We start from the raw sequence: 23505 nt of genomic DNA on the forward strand, positions 1-23505 counted from the left end.
GGGATAGAATGGACAGCCTTAATTGGAAATGTTCGGTTGATTATGACAATAATTCATCCACCTGCGCTCGGCAAGGTTCATACTTTCAACTTTCCGTATCTACAATGCAATATTTTAAAGGTAATGCGGAATGCCTGGATACAGCCCTTAACTGTGGTATATTGGCCATAGATCCCAGAGGTGCCTTATTGCAATTATAAACTGGTTCCCAACATAATTAGAATAGTAAAAAAATGTTTTTTTTGTCAAATCCGTGGTATACAGTCTGATATACCACAGCTTTCAGAAAATCAGCATTCAGGGCTCGAACAACCTGGTTTATAATTCATATTTTTAACACCCAAATCCATGCATCCAAAATTAACAAGAGCACAAATGTATGGTGACATTTTTTTTAAATGATCTGAAAATAGACAAATCAGATGCATATATGCACTTCTTTGCCTCAGTCAGAACACAAAAAGCCAGGGAAGACTTTCGGATTAGAAAAATAGTTCTTTGCAATATAAACATATTTTATAAAGTATACATTTAAATGAAGAGCCTCTAAACTGGGTTAAAACTGTATTACTGTCCTGAGGTTAGCATAGAGTTAATAACAATGGATTCTCCCAGAAAGTTTCCAGGTGATAAAATGCATCAAGGCTAGCATATGGGAAAATAATCATCTCAGTTTGCACCACTCTGGTGGAATGTGATGTATAGATTCTTTGAACTTGTTGTTCACATATATGATCTGGAGCCATGCTATAGTAGCGGGTCCAAGATCCAGGACCAGAGTACCAGGTATTGTAATGAGTCAGCGCGAGTCGCATGGAACATTTTTGGCCCATTGTAAACAAGCTACCTAGCTAGCTCACTAACATCATGTAGAATGTGCGGCTTGCTAATCGCACCCTGAAACTGTTATTTTCAGGTCTGGTGAAGCAAAACATGTTCTGTAGAATTCTCACTAATGCTCCAGGAAACTGAACCAGTGTACCGAATTTCATATGTGAAAACGCCCTTACTGTCAAGGAGGGGAGGAGGAAATCAGGGGAACTTGGAACTGGCTACTCTGGTAGTAGGTCGTCTCCCAACTCTTCATCAGCAAAGTCGTCATCCTCTATGTGCTTCTTGGATGCAGTCTTTGGTGGATCCACATAGGAGGCATCTACACAGACACAAACACATTCGGTTACTATTGATCATCATATTGCACACATGATCACTCGCCATATGTGGCAACTGTGTACCACACTCCCTGCAGATACTGTGGGGTGTCCACAGTGACGCCCACGTTAGAACTCGACTGTAAGTGAAATGTATAAACTATCGTAGCAGCACAGACTAAAAATATTGTAAGGGGAACACAAGACCAATCCCCTGAAAATAAATGTTTGGAAAGAGAGGGTAAGTTACTTCATGAAGGTGACAGCTGTGTTAGTGCTGACAGAGAGGTAGAGTGTGTGGTCTATGGTCAACTGCCTATAGACAGATGGATGGCATACTGCTTCTCTCTATATAAGTCTGTCTGTTTAGTCTGGGCCTCTGTCATGCTTCTGTCCACAAGGTGTTAAGATGGATCAGGGGCCTGACGTGAAAATGATGGCAAAGAGGAAAGAGTTGGAACACCATTGAAAGACTGTGGTAGATCTGTACAATGGAAGACAAAAAACCTACACTGCAAGTCTTCACTGTTGAAAGTGGGGGGCAGTGTGTGTGTCTCATTTTTGTCTCACTGGCTGCTGACCTCGTAGGGTTCATTGGTGCCAGCCAGTGCCTTCATCTTGGCTCTCAGCCTTGGCTCTGGTGCCATGGCTGCGGTGCCCACTGTCTGAGAAAACACAGGCACAGGATGAACCTGCTTGCCTACTGTTGGAACTGGTCCCTTCAATACCCTGTAACTGCATGGATCACATTTAGCAATGATTGTTACACTCTGTTAGAGAGGGATAAACAATGAGAGGCTGTTTAATACCACATGCTTCTCTGTCCTCTGTGTGTGTTTGAGAGAAAGGAGGGAGAGGGAATGTGTGGCAGCTCTAGGCTCAGATGATAGGTCCGTATGGCGGTCCAGAAAAGTGGGGGACAGGCAAGAGACACTCACATCTGGCAACCAGGTAGTCATGGAAACAACTCCAACCACAAAAACAGGAAGAGGAGGAGGCCCAATATTCCGTTGGCCCTCACAATCCTCAAATCACAGCCTTTCAAAGGCCTCACTCACAAAAAAATGCAGTGAGATTCAGTGGAAAAGCAGCCCCTTTTTCTGCCTCAAAACGGAGAAAAAAAATGTACTGCACATACCTTGAGTGTCTAGCTATGTATTTCCCTGTCAAAGGGTCAGCTGTCAACTGTTGGTGCGATCAGACCTCCCTGCGCAAGAAGAGGATCAGCTTACACGTTTCGATCAAAGGGAACCATTGATTTGGAAGTGTCTGAGAAGTGCTTTTAAATCATACTAGATCCTCAGTTACAGAGTAGTCATAAGTAGATGACTTTGCTGAAGTAAAATAACCGTAATAACAGCCCCAGTTTTTAATAACGACCACTCCAAAATGTGCGTGTACAAGCACTGTGTATTCAGAGTTAGTAGTCAAGAGGGTCAAAAGAGGGGAAACTCTTAGGGGTGTATGCAAGAAGGGAGGTTGTCTCATATCGGAGAGCATTTTCAGCTCTCTCTTTGCAATGTGATCAGTGCAAACATTCTCTTGAGGTGGCGAGTTACAGGAGGGAGTCATTCCTGGCATACATAGCTAACAGCAGCCTGCTAGAAGACTTCTGGGACGCTGTGAATTGGGAATGTGGAGCTAGACTGTAGTTCAGTCATTGAATTTGAGAATTAAAATGTTGGTGTTTCTTTTTCTAACATACTGGAAAACTTTCATTCCTTCACTTTTACCTAAACAGTTACTTTATACCTTAACACTGTCACCTGGCTTAGTGTATTTGACAAACAACAACAAAAAATGATGTAGTCATTACTTTCATTAGAAATGGAGGAAAGTAATGCGTGACTTTTTCAAATTGGGTAGCATTATTACAGTTACTTTGTCAAACAACGCATGCGTAACTTTCAGAATCATATCTCTACCGGGCGTGTTTCCATGATCCGATCTCCACTTGTTTCCTCATTTAGCTCGAGGGAACGGAGAAATTAGGGTGTTTGGAGAAATGTCATGACAGCTGCTGTCCATAGAAATGTATAGGAGGGTGCATCTCTGATCTTTGCCATTGATCGCTACTGTGATAGCAAAGCCCACAGAGGGCTTCCCCCATCTAGTGGCAAGTGTGCCCTCTATACATCTCTGAGTCCGTGTCCGTGCAAAAAGGCACCATGCACATGTATGCGACCCGAGCAGGAAGAGAACAGATAAAATTAACAAACCGATGACAAATTACAATGTCAGCAGCAGAGTTTCCATCTTCTAACCAGTACTGGCAGCTCGAGAGAGATTTTGAATGAAAAGATAGGAAATCTGTACAGATGTTTGGCTTAGAGTATATATGGCTAATTAAGTAGCCCATGAGAGAGCGCAGAACTTGTAGACTATCACAGGAAAGCAGTGCCACAGATGAGACATTGTTGATCAAACCTGAGTTAGTAAGTAGCCTGTTTGGTAGAGCGCGCAGCTCGCCATGCTCCCTCCAGCTGTCAAACAAACAGATATTTTTCATAAAAGTAACACAAATAAATAACGCCTTACTTTCCACACACACTAATATTGTAGTGTGTGTTAAATGTAATGACTACTAACTATTTTAAAGTAACTAATCCCAACACAGCAGAGGACTGTGTTTAGGCCTGGGATGAAAGAGAGAACAGATCCAGAAGACAGACGTGGAAAGAGAAAAGGAAGACAGAAGAGTGACAGGGAAGAACAAGGACAGTTTAAAGGATCAAGCTAGAGCAGCATGAAGCGAGCACAAAGGGAATTTAAAATGACAGTTGGAGAGTAAATCGTGTGGTGTGTCTTTGTGTGAAGGGTTAGCACACTGTTTGTGTGATCTAATGAGGATCCTAATAAAACACCAAATGCCAGACCAATCTGCCACACACACACAAAGTGTACCAGTGTCCTGCTCATCTGCTTTGTTATCCATCTCTGAAGGGCCATGAGAGAATAAAAAAGAGGAGTAAATGACAGACTAAGCTTGTGTAAACTGTTGTACAATTCCACTTCACTACCGAGTGCTGATGGAGGATTAGCTGTGTTTTTTGAAGAACATGGCATGATAATTATTGCTTTAACACTGAAAAAATCAGCAAGTATACTGCATACTGTAGAACTAAGCCATTACTATTATAACATAAAATGGCAGAGCATTTCTAGAGTAGGAAACCACAATAACTAGTCTGGTCATGGACAAATTTCAGAGATTCTTTGGGCAAGTAGTATGTAGTCAAATCAAAAGCCTTTGACCCTTTATGTGCCAATGACAATGACGGGTTCGTAGTAATAATTGTTTTCACATGGTCAAGCCAGAATAACAATGTTGTTTTAACTTGTTCTAGTTAGTACAGAAAAGTAACAGCTGGATTAAAAGTATTGGAAAGGGGCACATACTGTATCTACACAGAGAAGCTTTGTACCGATGGCCTTCATAGGTGGGGTGCGGACCGGGTTAGAAGTACCCCTTGTCGAAACACACCCAGGTACAACAGTGGGGCAAAGAGCGATTTAGAAAAGGTTCATTGAATAGGTAGGAAAGGGTTACTATCAGAAGAGAAACTCCGGGTCAGAGGTCAGAGATGTAATGGAAATGTATTGGGTTAGGATTAGCAACAGTGGGATTAGACAGATAAACATCATGTCATACTGAAAGTCTGAAACAGCTCTTTTTCTATTACTATCTAATGTCTATTCGGACCAATGCCTTCTTAGGCGGGGTGTGGACAGGTTTGGTGGTGCCCAATTTCAAGACAGCAGTGAAGAGAAAATAGATAATTTGTTAAATGAATTTTTGTGAGTGATTACAATCCAAATATAACTAAACAGGGTTGGAAATGTGTGTCGACATATGGAGGTGTTCAGGGTCCTGTTGTAGCCGGGTCAATCACCACTGCTGGCGCTGCCCTCTCTCCGGGCCCCTCTAGCACTGCCCTCCCTTGGCGACTTAACCCGCTAGAATGGAGAGAGTGAGAGATGTCTCTGTTCAAATCCACCATCAACCAAAACAACACAGACACTCTGATTTATCCAACTGTTTGTTGGTTTCTATAGTGAAAACAAAGAGACTTGCAGAGAGCAAAAACAGCCACAGACATTAGAGTTGATCATGTCAGCAAAGCCTGGGCCAGTTAACAACAGAGCAGGAATGAGAGATTCGCTCCTTAGAAGGACCGTTCTGATCCAAGAAAATCTCAGTGCTGATTTAGGAGCAGATGGTTCTGATTCAGTGAGATGTCGGTATTCTCTGTCTGTTTTACGTAGGAAAGACGCAGTGAAGCCAAAGTCTCCAGTGGCCTCAAATGATGTTGTGTCACTGTCAGTAGCCTTAGACAAGAGTGTAGTGAGTAAGTAGAGTACCTGATCTCTGATCTCCATCTTCTCCACCCTCTTCAGTTTGGTGGCGTAGTCCTGGACCTCTTTCAGACCCATGTCTGTGCACAGCCTCACTGGAAAACCCAGGCCTGTAGGGGGACATGGGGGAAAACACACACCCATAGATCAGCATCAATACATCATTGTTTATAAACCGTTACATTAGAGAAGTAATGCTGATTGGACAAGAAGGGATTGGGTGGATTACATTCAACGGTTTCCAGGAATTTCCGGTGGATATCTTTGTAAGTCTCCGGGGCTTTCTGGAAGTTTCCTGAGGATGAAGGAACAAGGAGCAGCAGTGTTCAGGTTATTGCACATGGGATTATTTCTCTCTTGGTAAGGGTGATATTCATTCTGACAAAATGTTTTTATTTACATAATAACTCACTTTGACGTGGATGATAAACTCACCATTTCTCCTGTAGCAGCTGGTCACCATAAACTGCCACTTCACTTGAGTTGGCCTGAAACCACATGACAAGTTATCAATACTGCAGGGGCATGATACAACATTACTTTTGTCACCAGGCTATTGGGCAGATATGCCGGAATAGAAGCACAACAAACAAAGCATATCACTTGTTAAATTATGATGTAAAAACTCAAGACACTTACACAGCAATATTATGGTGAGATGAGGACTACAGACTCACTGGATTAGTGAGGCTCTCTCAAAGTACTGGACGGCCTTCTCACAGAACTGAGTGTCAATGTAGTAGGCCCCCAGCCACTCAATAACGTCAATGTTGGAGGGGGAATACCTCAAGGATTGAACAAGAACAAAGACCATGGAGACATTTCAGATTTCACCCAGTCTTCATGTACTGATTTTTGTAATCAACTACAGGAGTTCCTACAATTTAGACTTGTGAATCAAAATAATACAGATACACTGTGATACGCTTTGAAACTTAGAAGTATATCATGATTATCTGATGATAGAAAGTCCCAGTACTGCGTTGAGAGAGACTGATCTCGTAGTAGTACTGGAAGGCCTTAAACTTGTCTCCCTCGCTGTCGTAGAGCTCTCCCAGTTCGGCCATCACCTGGGGGTCTGTGGGTGTCACACGGATCAGCTGCAGCAGCCACTCTATGGTCTGATGGGGGTCCTCCAACATCTCAAAGCTGAGCTGCAGTCAAGGATCACAAATACGCAAAACATGTAGCCTTCTATATATTATAATAACGCTCTAAGTTGTAGACAAGCACTCCTTAAATAACATTGTTTTTAGGCAATGCTCAAAGACCCAGTATTCTGTGAGGATACAGATTGGCAAGCTGCCACATGACCTGAGCGCTGTTCCTCAGGATGGCTTTGAGCTTCAGGAAACAGTCTAGAGACTCCTCCAGATGCCCCAGACGCTTATAGATCAGACCTGAGGAAAAAGCACATTCTGTGGGAAAAGGAAGACTACTGCGCAAGATTAATAATAGCATATTAAACAGATCCCTGAGCTCCCAATGATCTTGCGGAGTCCTGACTGTTATATTTACCCAGGTTATATACAGTAGGGCCTCAGTGCAGGACAAGTCGTTCCGGAGAGCCTCCTTTTAGAACTCTGTAGCCTTCTCATAGTCCTTCTTCACAAACACTGTATCGTCCTTGTTGATGAGCGCCGCTGGGGTGTAGCGGTCGGCCGTCATGGCCAGGTCAGTATAGTGGTCAGCCTGGTCATAGTCCTTCTTGTGATGAGTCAGAGCTAATCTCACCAAGATATCTACATATGCCATACAGTTCAAGGAAGTACGCTAATGATGATTGAACATAGGAGTATTTCCCTAATATGACTATATAATATTGATAATCAGAATGAGAGGGTCTTACCAGGAAGTAGAGGAAGGAGAGCTTCGTGGCTGCAGCACTCTTCACTCTGCTGTCTTTCTTCTCAAACGTCTTCAGAGTCTCCTCAGCCTGTGGAAGGAACCCAATCACTTAGCATCACTATAACATTTACACACTCATATAGCATACAAACACACACCTCACAACATCTGACAAGGGCATTACACATATACTCATTTGTTTGTAACACATACCTCGAGCTTAAGAGCCATGGAGAAAAGGAAAACAAACCAAATGGAGGGAGTGAAGAGGAGAAAAGCTGTGGTGAAACAGCCGAAGGGAGAAACTGATACATAGACAGAAAATACAGCGTATACACATACAGCCAGGATGGAGTGAAAAGGGGAAAAATGCTATTTCCTTCATGTGGTACAAGGGAAGACTGTTCACAGTCGGTGACACACACCAACCTGGTTGAAGTCCCTCGGTCTCAGGTAGGTGATGGCTTTGGTGATCTCTAGGTCGTTTTACTGGAAACTCTTCACCATGTTGACACACCTACAGAAACAACCACACCGAGTATTGCCATTACTGTACCAAGGGGACGCCAGGCCACATTTACCCTGTATTGCCCTCTAGTGTTGAGGTTTGGAAAAACACTAGTCAAATCCAGCAGCGAATGTCAGGGAGATGAGCTTGGCTGATGTCATGATGAATTTCTCAGCCAGGGCTTTCCTGCAGTCAAGAGAACAGATTCCAGTGGCCAAATACAATGACTGAAACATTTCATACAGATGAACAGTGATGTTTTGTATAATGAATAAATAAGACTGTTACCGTTCTCTCTCCATCTGGTGAAGCTTGTCGTTCTTGATGGCTTCAAACACCAGGTTGGCATGGGTGTCATCCTGAAAACAAATCTAACGTGGATGACTTGAGAAGCATAACATGCAGTAAGTGCTACTACAATAAAGCCTAGAACTTACCATATGGTGAAGCGTGCAGACTGGACTCCTAGTGTACACTTCACTGTGCTGACTATGTTCAGTTTGAGAATAGAATAGAAGTGCTCATGTTGGGTGGGATGTACTTGTCGATCCCCCAGAAGACACAGATGAGCTTCTGAAAAGCCTTCTTCATCCTTTCTATGTCTCCAATGGCGTGGTAACACACAGGATCAAGTTAAAGCTGTTGGGGCTCTCGCTCAGGGCGTCGGAGTACTTGCCCATGGGGATGAAGACGACATTGATGTTCTGCATGATCTTTATCCTTCTGCTTGAAGTAGATGTTGGTCATGTTCACTTTTAACCTTCCTGGAAAGAAAGTAAAAAATTGTTTTCTGACAAACAGGTTTTTGGCCAAGTAATGCTCATCAGTGCTGGTCTGTCATTTCAGGGGCTAATCTAAAATATGACATCCTTCTCCCACCCACCTGCGTTACTGAACATCTTGTTCTTTACGATGACCTGGTAAGTGTTCAGGGCCTCTGCGTACATGTCATTGTTGGTGTATTGAGTCGCCAAGTTAATAAAATACCTAAATATCAACTCTGATCCCCATGATCGGACCAAAATGGACCTTAAATACATTGCGTCTCCCAAGCAGGTGAGGTCCAGGTGATGTGGACTGCATTGCCTGATTGCTCCCTCTGTCTCACCAATGCTCTGTCCTTCCACCCTGCCTCTATCTAGGGCAGGGGTTCCAAAACTTTTTTGGCCCATGACCCCATTTTAATATCTGAAAATTCTTGTGACCCCAACCATGTGGAAAAATAATAATGTAATTAACAGCCAATGATTCGTTTTTTAATTGGGGCCATGGCAATCAATTGCAAAACATTCTAACAGTATTTCTGATTGTATTCTCAACTCACCATCATATACTTTTAATGTTTTCTATGACAGTCAATTGCAAATTAGTCTGACATAATTTCTCTTATCTCTCCACCATTAATGAGATGGGTGTCCTTGATGCATATCGCGTCGGAGCTTCTCAAAGTACAGGGGGCATCTCTCCTGTCACATCCACACTTGATCAATATTGTTTTTTAATGCAGACGAGAGCACTGAATCAGCGTACTATGAGTTTTAATGCTCGGAGGGAGACGGCACCATATTACATGACAGCTCGAGCAGCTGATCGACTTAATTTACCGCCATGTCAACTGAGCCAGGATCACAGTCAAACGGATTTCGCTGATTCGGTCACTCATCTGTAGAATTGTTTTTTATTTCCGCTGCATGCTTGCGTTCAGTTTTCCAAATATATCTGTTAGATAGGCAAAGAGACACATTTTATTTTCATTACACAGAAAGTGTAAGTCTGTTTAAATTTTTTTTTAAAGTTGTATCCATTGCGAATGACAACAGTTTCTCTCAATTCGAAAAATCTTTCCAACACTCCCCCCCCGATAACCACCAAGCCTCGGTATGAAATAGAACATTGTCATGATCTGATAGTTTTGCGAACAGGCGTGTCCGATTTAGTTTACAACCGCACTTACCTGTACTGCATATGTCCGAGATCTGCGCTCAGCTCTTCTGCCGCCCGTTGCTCTCGGTGTATCTAGCTCAGTCGGTGTATCATACAATGTGTTCACATGGCAGAGGGAGACACATTCTTAACTAGAGTGCAGAGGCCTGCCCGCCATCCGGTGATAGATGGAGCACCATCTGTGCAAAAGCCCACCATTCGATCCCATGGAATCTGTTATGTCAATATAGCCACGCATCCCTTGTACTGTTTCATGCTCGAGAATCTTGAGACAGAACAATATGTCCTCGTGAATAGCATCCCCCGACATGTAGTGAACATAAGTCAATGGGTCTCGGCCCTCACAGCTTACGTTCATTTAGAGGGCATAAGGTGAGGAGTTTGAGTCCATCAGTCAAGAGTTTCCTCCTGATTGCTAGCTATAGCATCAGTGTTTTCTGACAAAGGTATTGATGTGAGTTTCTGTGCCTCTGCCGCTCCACACATTGTTTTCACCATATCAGTCTCTGCAATAGCGTGTGGTTTTATATCGTACTGGGCTTAGCCATTCACTGTGGGAATGAATCAAGTCCAACCGTCAAGTGCGACCATTTCCCCGATCTAAGTGTCCTCTCTGGTTTTTACTTTTAGATTTTAATTTGTATTACGGTTAACCACATTTAAATGATTTTGAGAGACAAAGATGATATTATAATATTTTTATTTTTTTACGAGGATTTTGGAAATTCTCAAATGGGGTCGCGACCCCTGGTTTGGGAACCGCTGATCTAGGGACTGTAATAACAATGGTAGAAATAACGATGTTAGAGGTAAAGCATTACACATTCCTGAGTCTGTGATGTCTCTAAGTCATTCTGTACAGGTAAGAGGCAGGGGTACAGTACACTGATCAACTGTAGGACTCCACAGCTGTGCGCCAGGAAGCTCTCCTCTATCAGGTCATTCACCTTCTTCTTCAGGACCTTCACCTTCTTATCTGGCCTGGAGAAGCTGGTCCTTTGGACTGACCCAGTGGGTCAAATGCAGAACCTGAAAATATAAGAAACAGGTTTTGATATCCCATTCTATTCTTGTGGTCTCCAATAAACTAGTGAATGTGACCAACACACAGCCCTCTCCCTCCCTGGTAAACTCCCCTCTGGTCATGGCTGAAGAGTAGCCTGCTGTTCTGACTGCAGTCATGCTGTAGGCCTAGCTGCACCGAAATAAAGTTCCTCGTTAGTTGTCTTATCCCACAGTCTGTTGACTGACGCTACGATACCAGTGTTACATGCGTCTGTTCACGAGATATTAGAATCCACCCACTGAGGACAGACGTCAATTCAACATATATTCCACGTTAGTTCAACGTCATAGAAAGGACGTGTAAATGAAGTTGATTCAACCAGTGTGTGCCCAGTGGGCAGTAGGAAAACCAGAGGAACTGAATACTGATGCTCACACCTGTACTCATAGATGAGGCCATTTGCATCCTAGACTGCAAGTCACAGCATTAACTGATTTACAAATTAGAACATGCATTTATGCAATAGCGTGTGTTTTTAAAAAAAAATAACATAAAACCCCATCAACTCATTACTAAATAATCAGATTACTTTTTACAGACATATTTAAAATCATGGCTTTATGTGTTCAGGTGTTTGCTATATAACCCTGTCTCAACACGTAGCTAACATTTAACCTCACATCACTTGCTAGCAAGTATACCATGACTCGAGTTCTCACCTTCAGAAGTCTACTCTCACTGCCAAACCTTGTTCTTGAAATCTCAAAACATTCTCAAATGCAATAAAATACTCTATCTTCTAAATTGACATTGGCTCTATGTGCCTTCTTTTCATTAATCTGTGAACAATTTGATTGCATCCCATACTTAGAATCACAGTACCAAAATTAAATCTCAAACCTACTTTATAAAAAGGACATGAACCGAACGTAGCTAGTCAATCAAGCAACTCTAGCCCAGACGTTAGTTTCATATCCAAAATTAAAGTCTAGAGCTTGTTTTAGAACTGCATTCAATAACGACGTTACACCAGTAGATGACGTAGTCTAGGCTTGGGCCTTCAGCAAATGACTTGTGTGAGAATGATAAAGACCCTTGTCTAGAATAACCACCTGAGCTGCAAAATAGAAGGCAAATATGATGTAGGCTAGGCCTATTATGCTATCTAAATATGCCATGATGTGTGTGTTATTTAATGGCCATAATTGCATAATTTATTTTTATAGCTGCGTGGGGATACTGTGGTGATCATGTAACCTAATGAAACACACTTTTTCCAGTATTTGGGAGAACGGACGGTAGGCCTTTTGACTGTTGTATTAGTGAATTCCACTCTGTATGTAGGCTTGTTATAGGCATTTGATTGGACAACCCCATCACGCAGAAGCTACAGTGGCTTGCAAAAGTATTCTCCCCCCATGGTATTTTTCCTATTTTGTTGCCTTACAACCTGGATTTAAAATAGATTTGTTGGGGGTTTGTATCATTTGATTTACTCAACATGCCTACCACTTTGAAGATGTAAAATTTTTTTGATTGTGAAACAAACCAGAAATAAGACAAAAAAACAGAAAACTATTCACCCCCCCAAAGTCAATACTGTGTAGAGACACCTTTGGCAGCAATGACAGCTGCAAGTCTCTTGGGTTATGTCTCTATAAGCTTGGCACATCTAGCCACTGGGATTTTTGCCCATTCTTCAAAGCAAAACTGCTCCAGATCCTTCAAGTTGGATGGGTTCCGCTGGTGTACAGCAATCTTTAAGTCATACCACAGGTTCTCAATTGGATTGAGGCCTGGACTTTGACTAGGCCATTCCAAGACATTTAAATGTTTCCCCTTAAACCACTCAAGTGTCATTGTCATTGTCCTGCTGGAAGGTGAACCTCCGTCCCAGTCTTACATCTTTGGAAGACTGAAACAGGTTTCAATCAAGAATTTCCTTGTATTTAGCACCATCCATCATTCCTTCAATTCTGACCAGTTTCCCAGTTCCTGCGGATGAAAAACATGTTCTCGGGGTGATGAGAGGTGTTGGGTTTGCGCCAGTCATAGCGTTTTCCTTGATGGCCAAAAAGCTCAATTTTAGTCTTATCTGACCAGAGTACCTTCTTCCATAGGTTTGGGGAGTCTCCCACATGCCTTTTGGCAAATACCAAACATGTTTGCTTATTTTTATCTTTAAGGAATGGCTTTTTTCTGGCCACTCTTCCGTAAAGCCCAGCTCTGTGGAGTGTACGGCTTAAAGTGGTCCTATGGACAGATACTCCAGTCTCCACTGTAGAGCTTTGCAGTTCCTTCAGGGTTATCTTTGGTCTCTTTGTTGCCTCTCTGATTAATGCCCTCCTTGCCTGGTCCGTGAGTTTTGGTGGGCGGCCCTCTCTTGGCAGGTTTGTTGTGGTGCCATATTCTTAAAATGTTTTAATAATGGATTTAATGGGGCTCCGTGGGATGTTCAACGTTTCTGATATTTTTTTATAACCCAACCCTGATCTGTACTTCTCCACAACTTTGTTTCTGACCTGAGCTCCTTGGTCTTCATGGTGTCGCTTGCTTGGTGGTGCCTCTTGCTATGTGGTGTTGCAGACTCTGGGACCCTTTCAGAACAGGTGTATATATACTGAGATCATGTGACAGATCATGTGACACTTAGATTGCACACAGGTGACTTTATGTAACTAATTATGTGACTTCTGAAAGTAATTAGTTGCACCAGATCTTATTTAGGGGCTTCATAGTAAATGGGAGGAATACATATGTACGCACCACTTTTCCGTTTTTTTTAATTTTTTTTATTTTCTGAAACAAGTCATTTTTTTCATTTCACTTCACCAATTTTGATAATTTTGTGTATGTCCATTACATGAAATTCAAATAAAAATCAATTTAAATTACAGGTTGTAATGTAACAAAATAGGAAAAATGCCAAGGGGGATGAATACTTTTGCAAAGCACTGTTTATCCATATCAATAAATGAGACAAACAAAATATTGATTAAGTCTTGGCTATAATTTGTCCTGAGAAATAGCCAAGGGGTACCAAATGGTCAAGACTATCTATAGCCTATTCCTATTGCCAGATCTGTTTTCCCGATCAGCCACTGCACGTGCTTCTTCAACTATTTTGTTTAACATTTATTTAGAGGATCTATTTAGAGGCCTGTGAGCTAGGGTCTCTTTTTAAAGGGAGCCCTATAATAAAAACAGTTATAAAACACAAATAGAGTTCTACAATTACTCTGCAAGACACCAGTACCTAAAATGATAGCCTAAATTGCAATGCCTATAAATTGAAAGCCTATATTTAATTTGGATAGGACTAAATTAAACATTGAATTAAAAAAGTTATAGGCTAAAGAACTTTGGATAATTTTGATAATGTTGAATACACATATGGATTTCAATAAACATATGGATATTCTCTTTGATTTAGTTCCTATTGCAACTCAGACAAATGACTGAATGGATGACATACTGACTGACTGAATTGAATGAAGGATGAATTAAATGTTCAAATATGTTGGAATGATGAGTTGCACGTATTATGCATGCTGTGGACTTCATTTGGCTAGTACACAAATAGGCCTACATTGGGGTATAATGACTTTATGGCTGCATGACTCCAGAAGGGCATCTTCTGAGGCTGAGCGGTGCTTTTCCAAATGCACATGGTGCTGTTGTGCTGCATGGAGATCACAAGCTCTTCAACTGGGCAGCAGTGTCACGATGGAGGGAATAGCCTATACGGAGACTACCTAAAATCACTGCAACAGAGTTAATGTAAAGTGTGGGAATACGTTTATGCCAGACTTAGCCTACGTTTAACCTCTCCTTTGTTCCTTTCAAAGTCCATATGTTCATGACCTGATTCATATAAATCATGTCAAATGATTTTAAATTCGTATTAAAGTGGCAAAGACTCCAGTGGTCACACATAATTCATAGATTCACCTAGCGGACTGAAATTTCACTTCACATAATACAGCTAGTGCTATCTAGACTCGCGGTGGCAAACTCAACTGAGGAGTAATAGAGAATGGATACTTTTAACTTGAAAACGTGCAGGATACCTTTTTCTGGTTTCCCTGAATTTTCGTTTTTTTAATACTGTGTTATCTTCTTATGGGCAGGTGGGATGGTAGCGTCCCACCTGGCCAACATCCGGTGAAATTGCAGAGCGTGAAATTCAAACCACAGAATTATAAATATTTAACTTTCATAAAATCACAAGTGTAATACATCAAAATAAAGCTTAACTTCTTGTTAATCCAGCCTCTGAGTCAGATTTCAAAAAGGCTTTACGGCAAAAGCACACCATGCGATTATCTGAGGACAGCGCCCCGCATACAAAAGCATGAAAAACATTTCAACCAGGCAGGTGCGCCACGAAAGTCAGAAATAGCGATATAATAAATGCCTTACCTTTGATGATCTTCTTCTGTTGGCACTCCAAAAGGTACCAGATACATCACAAATGGTCCTTTTGTTCGATAATGTCCTTCTTTATATCCATAAAAACTCAGTTTAGCTGGCGCGCTTCAGTCAATAATCCACCCAGTTTCCCTCCATCAAAATGCATACAAAATGAATCCCAAACGTTACTAATAAACTTTTCCAAACAAGTCAAACAACGTTTATAATCAAACCTTAGGTACCCTAATATATAAATAAACTATCAAATTTAAGACGGAGAATCGTTATTGTCTTTACCTGAGAAAAATACCAAAGAACGTGCTCTCTTCCACGCACTTGAAACACTACAGCCAAAATGGGAGCCACCTAGAAAAACTAAAATTTCTGGCTCATTTTTCTAAAACCCAGCATGAAACTCTTTGTAAAGACTGTTGACATCTAGTGGAAGTCCTAGGAACTGCAATCTGGGAGGATCCTGCCTTGTAATAAAATTGAAAACAGAGGTAGGCTGAATTTTTTTTGGGGGGGGATGGTTTGTCCTCTGGTTTTCGTCTGCCATATCAGTTGTGTTATACTCACAGACATACAGTTTTAGAAACTTTAGAGTGTTTTCTATCCAAATCTACCAATTATATGCATATCCTAGCTTCTGGGCCTGAGTAACAGGCAGTTTACTTTGGGCACGCTTTTCATCCGGACGTGAAAATACTGCCCCCTATCCAAGAGAGGTTATGCTTGTTCGCATAGCACTCCTCACAGTCTGTTTGGTGTACGTTTTCTTTGTTGTTTGGATGAAACTGCCAAAACTCTGACTGTTATTATTGTATGTCAGAATTGCAATACAAGATTTGTTCAAGCCTAAAATGTTAGTCCATAATTGTAACATGGTGTTAGTATGTTCACAGATTAAATTTCACGTTTACGTTTCATGTTTCACACATGGCTTTTCTTATTATCCTAACATTTTACTTATGGATTTTCTTACAACCCTAACGATACGTACATTCAACCTTTTGGCAGGTATCTCGCTCCATATTCTTGACTCATTCCCCGATTTTGAGAAGGGATTGCCTGAAATATGCAAATAAATGCTAGAATGCACCAATGCACTGCCCGTCTCCTTGCATGTTCTGCCCACTATGATTAATTTGCTCCCATTGAAAACGACAGGCTCTGGTCTATCTTGGGTTAGTTATAAAAATCTTTAGTTTAACTTTAACCTAGTGTATTTTAAGCTCAAGGCTCTGGATGATGGGAAAAGGTTCTTAGAGTGACATTAGGGAGAGAACTACTAGCCTAGTCCAGAAATGGTCTGTTATGATTCATTTAGAAGAGTTTCACATTCAGCATCATACTGTACAGACAGTTGGGTTGGTCTCCAAAAGTATTTATAAATAACAACCTGTTAATTTTTTATGTCTGTAAACAAATCCTCGACCTGCTGTGATATGAAGTCAAATAAATAGCTATTTGCTACAGTATATCCTAACAGTTTGAGCCACAGTATGTCTTGTCTTCAGGTTTCTATGCCAGTACTTCCCAACAAATGTGTGCTATAAGTCAAACATCTGCTGGTCCCAGAGGAGAGGATTGGGAAACCCTTCTCCATACCATGCAGTTTTGCACTTTTATACTAAGGTTTGCTCAACTGCACATGAGTTAAAAAAAACAATGTTTTGGACAGTAGGGGGCGTTCTTGAGCTTTTAGAGTCTATCTTGCTTGGTTACCTATTAAACAAACTGACACACACCACTGAAACAACTCCATCCCTCATACCACTGGCCTCAGCGTAGAGCTACCGGAAAGACATGTTTACGTGTAAAGTTTTCATTTACTTCACTTTGAAATGACAGTATGAAAAACAGCCTCGGAAGCATAGTGAATAGACCAGTGCATATATTGTTGGCTCGAGAACCAACCTGCTAACATTCAGTTCTCTTCATGGTTACACTGAGTTCAGATATGTGCCCTGAGGTTCATTTCAGTTTGACGTTTCTCTGTTATTGACTGTCATTGTATTAACATAAAGGCCGTCAGGTTAGACGATGCAGTCTAGTGAAACCACTAATGTTCAGCCCATTCACAATGTGGTAAAGTTCTCAACCTGTTTGTTGTTATTGTGTTTTGCCGGTCTCCCATGTTATACAGTGTTATAGTGTATTAATTATGTAGTCAGGTGGCACGCAATGACTCTCCTTCATATTCCAGAGGTCAAAACGTTTCTGTATAGTTATGGGTCATTGAAAAAGACCTTGGGTTGTGGGTGCGCCTGCGAGTGTGTGTGTTAACCCAGTTTCCTTGTGTGGTGGCCCAGGAAACAGCTTGAGGAGCTGCAGGAAGCGCACATGCTGAGGGGGCAGCTGAGTGCTGAGCAGCCATGACCTCCCTCAGGCACTAGCGGGAGCCTTCTTCGTCCAAGTACAGTAGGCTGACTGGTATGAGTATCATCTTTGAGGAAAATGTCCTTTCATGCTGAAATAGCAATAACACTTCGCTAGGATGCATCTCAATCAGAGAATGTGAGCGGAGTTGAGCGGATCAGAAATCCCGGTGCTTGTGCAACTCTCTGGCACTCCACGTCCTTTCCAAACGCTCCTCGCTCAAAGGAAAAAAACTGCTACTCCAAATTCACATATATTGTCTGTGACTTACTAAGAATTACATTCAAATTAAACAAAATAATACCTTATTAGGCTCCATCTACAGTCCCTTTGAATTCATTTTTAGAAACATGAGCTTGGCCTGAGTCACTGCTTTCAGGCTCAGGTGCCTGGAGAGCATGCCAGCAGCGGGAGAATATGTGCTCAGTGCTTGCAGAGCCACTGGGAACGCTAAACACCCTTGGGACACTCTTGCCAGGCTGGGCAGGGATGAGTGTGTGGTTTTTTTTTTTTTTCTGTACTATCTAAAAGCCTAAAGGATTTTAGGTAAAATAACCCTATCAAAACGGAAATCTCCTTGAAAGAGGTAATATGCCAGGCATATTGAGCCAAAATCAATGATGGCCTATTGTATAGAACGAAAATTAACGAAACTTTTAAGAGATCTGATTTTCACTTTATACAATGACCAACTTAGCTAGCTACCCACCTCGTTCCTTTCTGCTGTGCCTGGCATACACTGAGCTTGTGAAGTGAGCGCTATTGGAGCGAAATTGGAGTGGGCGAGAAGGCCGACGTTCCAGGGAAACTTGCTCCAGTAAAATTGGGCATGCTCCACTCCTTGCTCCGATCCGCTCACATACTCTGATCTCAATAATCTAGAACAAAAGCCAGGAGACTGATTCAGTTTTCCCATCCCTTCCTTAGAAGGGTTGGCTTTGAGACATATCCTGTTATGGAAGGTGTAGGGGGATATGGCTATGGGGGAGTCCACATGACCATTGAATTAATTATTTCATCTGGTCTTAGTCACGCTCTGCACATGCTCACAAGTCCACCACGCTAACCAGGAAGTGTGGTCTTCAAGCCAAAAATAGACAGGGGTCACGGGGGAGATCGATACATGGTATTTCACATAGGCTTAATCATTACAGTGTATCGATTAAAACTTTCAGGAACGTACCATCATGTCACATTGTGGAGGAGAACAATAGAGGGTGTTTTAGAGAGTTACAGGGAAATTCTGTTGTGAAATATTCAGAGTATCTCCTGTCCCCATCTGAGAACACACTTTCCTGGTCCAGATACATTTCCTCACTGACAGCAGCAGTTCACTCCTACTTTGATTCTAACCTTATTTTGGATGAATAGGCTTTATAATCGTTTTCCCACTTAAGACTTATAATAATATGAGTGAAATATTTTAGGCAAAATGTGTCTCACCTCAGTGGGTAATTGTTGATTTTTGTCTCTCTCTTTATGTGAGGGACATACAATTTTATTTGTGAATGCGTCAGGTATGCCACTGACCCAGCCAGTTGTGCTGCTAGTTTAATCTGGTGACGTGCGACTTTGTCATGGAGTTATTATTTTACTAATAAAGACATACAGTGCCTTGCGAAAGTATTCGGCCCCCTTGAACTTTGCGACCTTTTGCCACATTTCAGGCTTCAAACATAAAGATATAAAACTGTATTTTTGTGTGAAGAATCAACAACAAGTGGGACACAATCATGAAGTGGAACGACATTTATTGGATATTTCAAACTTTTTTAACAAATCAAAAACTGAAAAATTGGGTGTGCAAAATTATTCAGCCCCTTTACTTTCAGTGCAGCAAACTCTCTCCAGAAGTTCAGTGAGGATCTCTGAATGATCCAATGTTGACCTAAATGACTAATGATGATAAATACAATCCACCTGTGTGTAATCAAGTCTCCGTATAAATGCACCTGCACTGTGATAGTCTCAGAGGTCCGTTAAAAGTGCAGAGAGCATCATGAAGAACAAGGAACACACCAGGCAGGTCCGAGATACTGTTGTGAAGAAGTTTAAAGCCGGATTTGGATACAACAAGATTTCCCAAGCTTTAAACATCCCAAGGAGCACTGTGCAAGCGATAATATTGAAATGGAAGGAGGATCAGACCACTGCAAATCTACCAAGACCTGGCCGTCCCTCTAAACTTTCAGCTCATACAAGGAGAAGACTGATCAGAGATGCAGCCAAGAGGCCCATGATCACTCTGGGTGAACTGCAGAGATCTACAGCTGAGGTGGGAGACTCTGTCCATAGGACAACAATCAGTCGTATATTGCACAAATCTGGCCTTTATGGAAGAGTGGCAAGAAGAAAGCCATTTCTTAAAGATATCCATAAAAAGTGTTGTTTAAAGTTTGCCACAAGCCACCTGGGAGACACACCAAACATGTGGAAGAAGGTGCTCTGGTCAGATGAAACCAAAATTGAACTTTTTGGCAACAATGCAAAACGTTATGTTTGGCGTAAAAGCAACACAGCTCACACCATCCCCACTGTCAAACATGGTGGTGGCAGCATCATGGTTTGGGCCTGCTTTTCTTCAGCAGGGACAGGGAAGATGGTTAAAATTGATGGGAAGATGGATGGAGCCAAATACAGGACCATTCTGGAAGAAAACCTGATGGAGTCTGCAAAAGACCTGAGACTGGGACGGAGATTTGTCTTCCAACAAGACAATGATCCAAAACATAAAGCAAAATCTACAATGGAATGGTTCAATAATAAACATATCCAGGTGTTAGAATGGCCAAGTCAAAGTCCAGACCTGAATCCAATCGAGAATCTGTGGAAAGAACTGAAAACTGCTGTTCACAAATGCTCTCCATCCAACCTCACTGAGAACGAGCTGTTTTGCAAGGAGGAATGGGGAAAAATGTCAGTCTTTTGATGTGCAAAACTGATAGAGACATACCCCAAGCGACTTACAGCTGTAATCGCAGCAAAAGGTGGCGCTACAAAGTATTAACTTAAGGGGGCTGAATAATTTTGCACGCCCAATTTTTCAGTTTTTGATTTGTTAAAATTTTTTGAAATATCCAATAAATGTCATTCCACTTCATGATTGTGTCCCACTTGTTGTTGATTCTTCACAAAAAAATACAGTTTTATATCTTTATGTTTGAAGCCTGAAATGTGGCAAAAGGTCGCAAAGTTCAAGGGGGCCGAATACTTTCGCAAGGCACTGTAGTAACCATTGCAAGGGTGACTGGCCAACACACCTTACCTTACCTGCCCACAAGAGAGCCATCAGGGCTTAGAGAGAAATACCTGGAGGTGTTAAGCTGCCCTGCAGCCATTGTGTAGTATATCCAAGCTGGTTAGTTTAGTTAGAAGGTGAAAGAGCATTGTGAGGTAGAGAGCATCGTGGTCTTCAAGACATTTGTCTGTGCATATGATTGTGATGAGCGATACATAACAGGACTAAGCACAAGCAGTGTTCTGTATTAATTAATTAAGAAGCGATGACCACATCAAATCATGTCATGTTTTTTTCAATGTGGTTTGTATTTGTATTGAAACACTAATGTCAGCAGTGTACATAACCCTCTTGTGACTGGGGATCATGAGGATAGCTGGGAAACATATTTTGTAAACCACCATTCCTGAGTCATTGTAGATGTGACATTTTCAGTCTAATAAAAAGCATGAGCTGGCACACACCCAGAGAAAAGGATTTCGTTGTCGAGGTGCTGCCTAAAGGGGAATCAACTGTAAGCTATGAAAACAAAGACAGTCGCACCCAGAAGAAGGCATTGGTGATGCCGAGACGTTGGTGTTTTTTACCCAATAGATTACTGGGAGGTTATATATATGGAGTAAAAACATGATCATGCCCCAATATTCCTTTTCATTCTTAAAGTAACTGCCCAGTCAAAATGTCACTTTTAAAAGTTAATATTCTGTCAACCTGTATTGAAATAATGCTGTTGACTCACCCTATACCTGTATTTGTGGCCAAAGCATAAATAGGAGAAAAAAACATTTGTATCTCAGTCCGTTTCAAGAATGCTTGCTATTTCCTCATAGAACATGATGTCATCTCCCTGAGGAGGATGAGCTAGCCAATCAGCGGTCTAGAGGAGGATGAGCTGGCCAATAAGCGGTCTACTTGCGTGAATATTTTTTATGACCATTCTGTTGTTGGAGTACGCCCACACCATTCCAACACAGAAAATAGTTTGTCGTTTGTCATTTTTAGGAATTGAGCAATAAATGTAGCAGCACGAGAAGGCTGGGATCCGCTATTAAAAAGTGGCCAGTCAAAACTCTGTTTTCACAGGCGATTACGCAATGACTGGGCTTATAAGAACATGTTTCAGTAAGCTCTGTAGGCTATGGGCTCTCCATCCATGTTCCAGGGGACTTGAGCCTGTAAGCTACATTTGGAGTTATTTGGCCACTTTAGTTGTGATACAAACCTTAGCAAAATATATAGGCCTATGGGCTAGACAATCAGACTATTCTGAATTTGATCTTGTCTTTATATATACTAAACAATATGTTGAAATTAGTTTTGAATTAGAATGGCCCATTATCAACCGTCTATCAGAACATGAGCAGGTTCCAAATCAAATTTTATTTGTCACATACACATGGCTAGCAGATGTTAATGGGAGTGTAGCGAAATGCTTGTGATTCTAGTTCTGACCTTGTAGTAATATCTAACAAGTAATCTAACCTAGCAATTTCACAATAACCTACCTTATACACACAAGTCTAAAGGAATGAATAAGAATATGTACATAAAAATATATGAATGAGTGATGGCCGAACGGCATAGGCAAGATGCAGTAGATGGTATAGAGTACAGTATATACATATGAGATGAGTAATGTAGGGTATGTAAACATTATATAAAGTGGCATTGTTTAAAGTGGCTAGTGATACATTTATTACATCAATTCTTCCATTATTAAAGTGGCTAGAGTTGAGTCAGTATGTTGGCAGCAGCCCCTCAATGTTAGTGATGGCTGTTTAACAGTCTGATGGCCTTGAGATAGAAGCTGCTTTTCAGTCTCTCGGTCCCCGCTTTGATGCACCTGTACTGACCTCGCCTTCTGGATGATAGCGGGGTGAACAGGCATTGGCTCAGGTGGATGTTGTTCGTGATGATCTTTTTGGCCTTCCTGTGACATCGGGTGGTGTAGGTGTCTTGGAGGGCAGGTAGTTTGCCCCTGGTGATGCGTTGTGCAGACCTCACTACCCTCTGGAGAGCCTTGTGGGCGGTTGTGGTTGGAGCAGTTGCCGTCCCAGGCAACTAGCAGGTATACAGCCTGCTATGTCATCCATATGCACTCGGATAGCAAATGGAAGACGCTTTTCCTGCGGTTCAGCCAGGTAGGCTACTCCAGTTGTAAAGCGAAGTAATGTGCTTTATATATGGAAATTTGTGAAATTAATATAGTATGCTTTGCCTATAGAAAGCTGATGGGATCCTCCTCTTTTTAATAGAGGCCATCAAAATGCTGTTTTGTAACGCAATTGCAAAGCATAGCAAATAGAAATGCACAACAGGAAAACTTATTCAATGCGTCAATAAACTATGAGGAGCTGGCTCTCGCTGCTCAACAGGTGATCTTATTCCGCTCAAACTCTGAATGCCGGGGCTCTCATGAAGTGTTTGATTTGATTTTCAACTGCATTTGCATTGAGAGTGCTGGACGAGTGAAACTCCTCATACACAACTACCATATTGTTTTCAACCACCCTGTTTTTCCAAATTCTAACATAAAAAAGCGAGGCACTAGGCAATGTTCACTCTAAACTCGCAGCTCCCTGGGACTTCCGTGCAGAAGAAATATCAGCCCTGGCAGATAAGCAGGAGATTGAACTAAACTCAACTTTCTAGAGTTTTC

General features: G+C 41.7%; 1 pseudogene; it reads right to left on the bottom strand.

Annotated features, from left to right (window-relative positions):
* Positions 1-1052: 1052 nt before the first annotated feature.
* On the bottom strand, positions 1053-8834 carry LOC139380341 (intraflagellar transport protein 88 homolog; annotated as a pseudogene).
* Positions 8835-23505: the final 14671 nt, after the last annotated feature.

The sequence above is a fragment of the Oncorhynchus clarkii genome, chromosome 22, assembly GCF_045791955.1.
Source record: "Oncorhynchus clarkii lewisi isolate Uvic-CL-2024 chromosome 22, UVic_Ocla_1.0, whole genome shotgun sequence".
In the NCBI taxonomy this organism is placed as follows: Eukaryota; Metazoa; Chordata; class Actinopteri; order Salmoniformes; family Salmonidae; genus Oncorhynchus; species Oncorhynchus clarkii.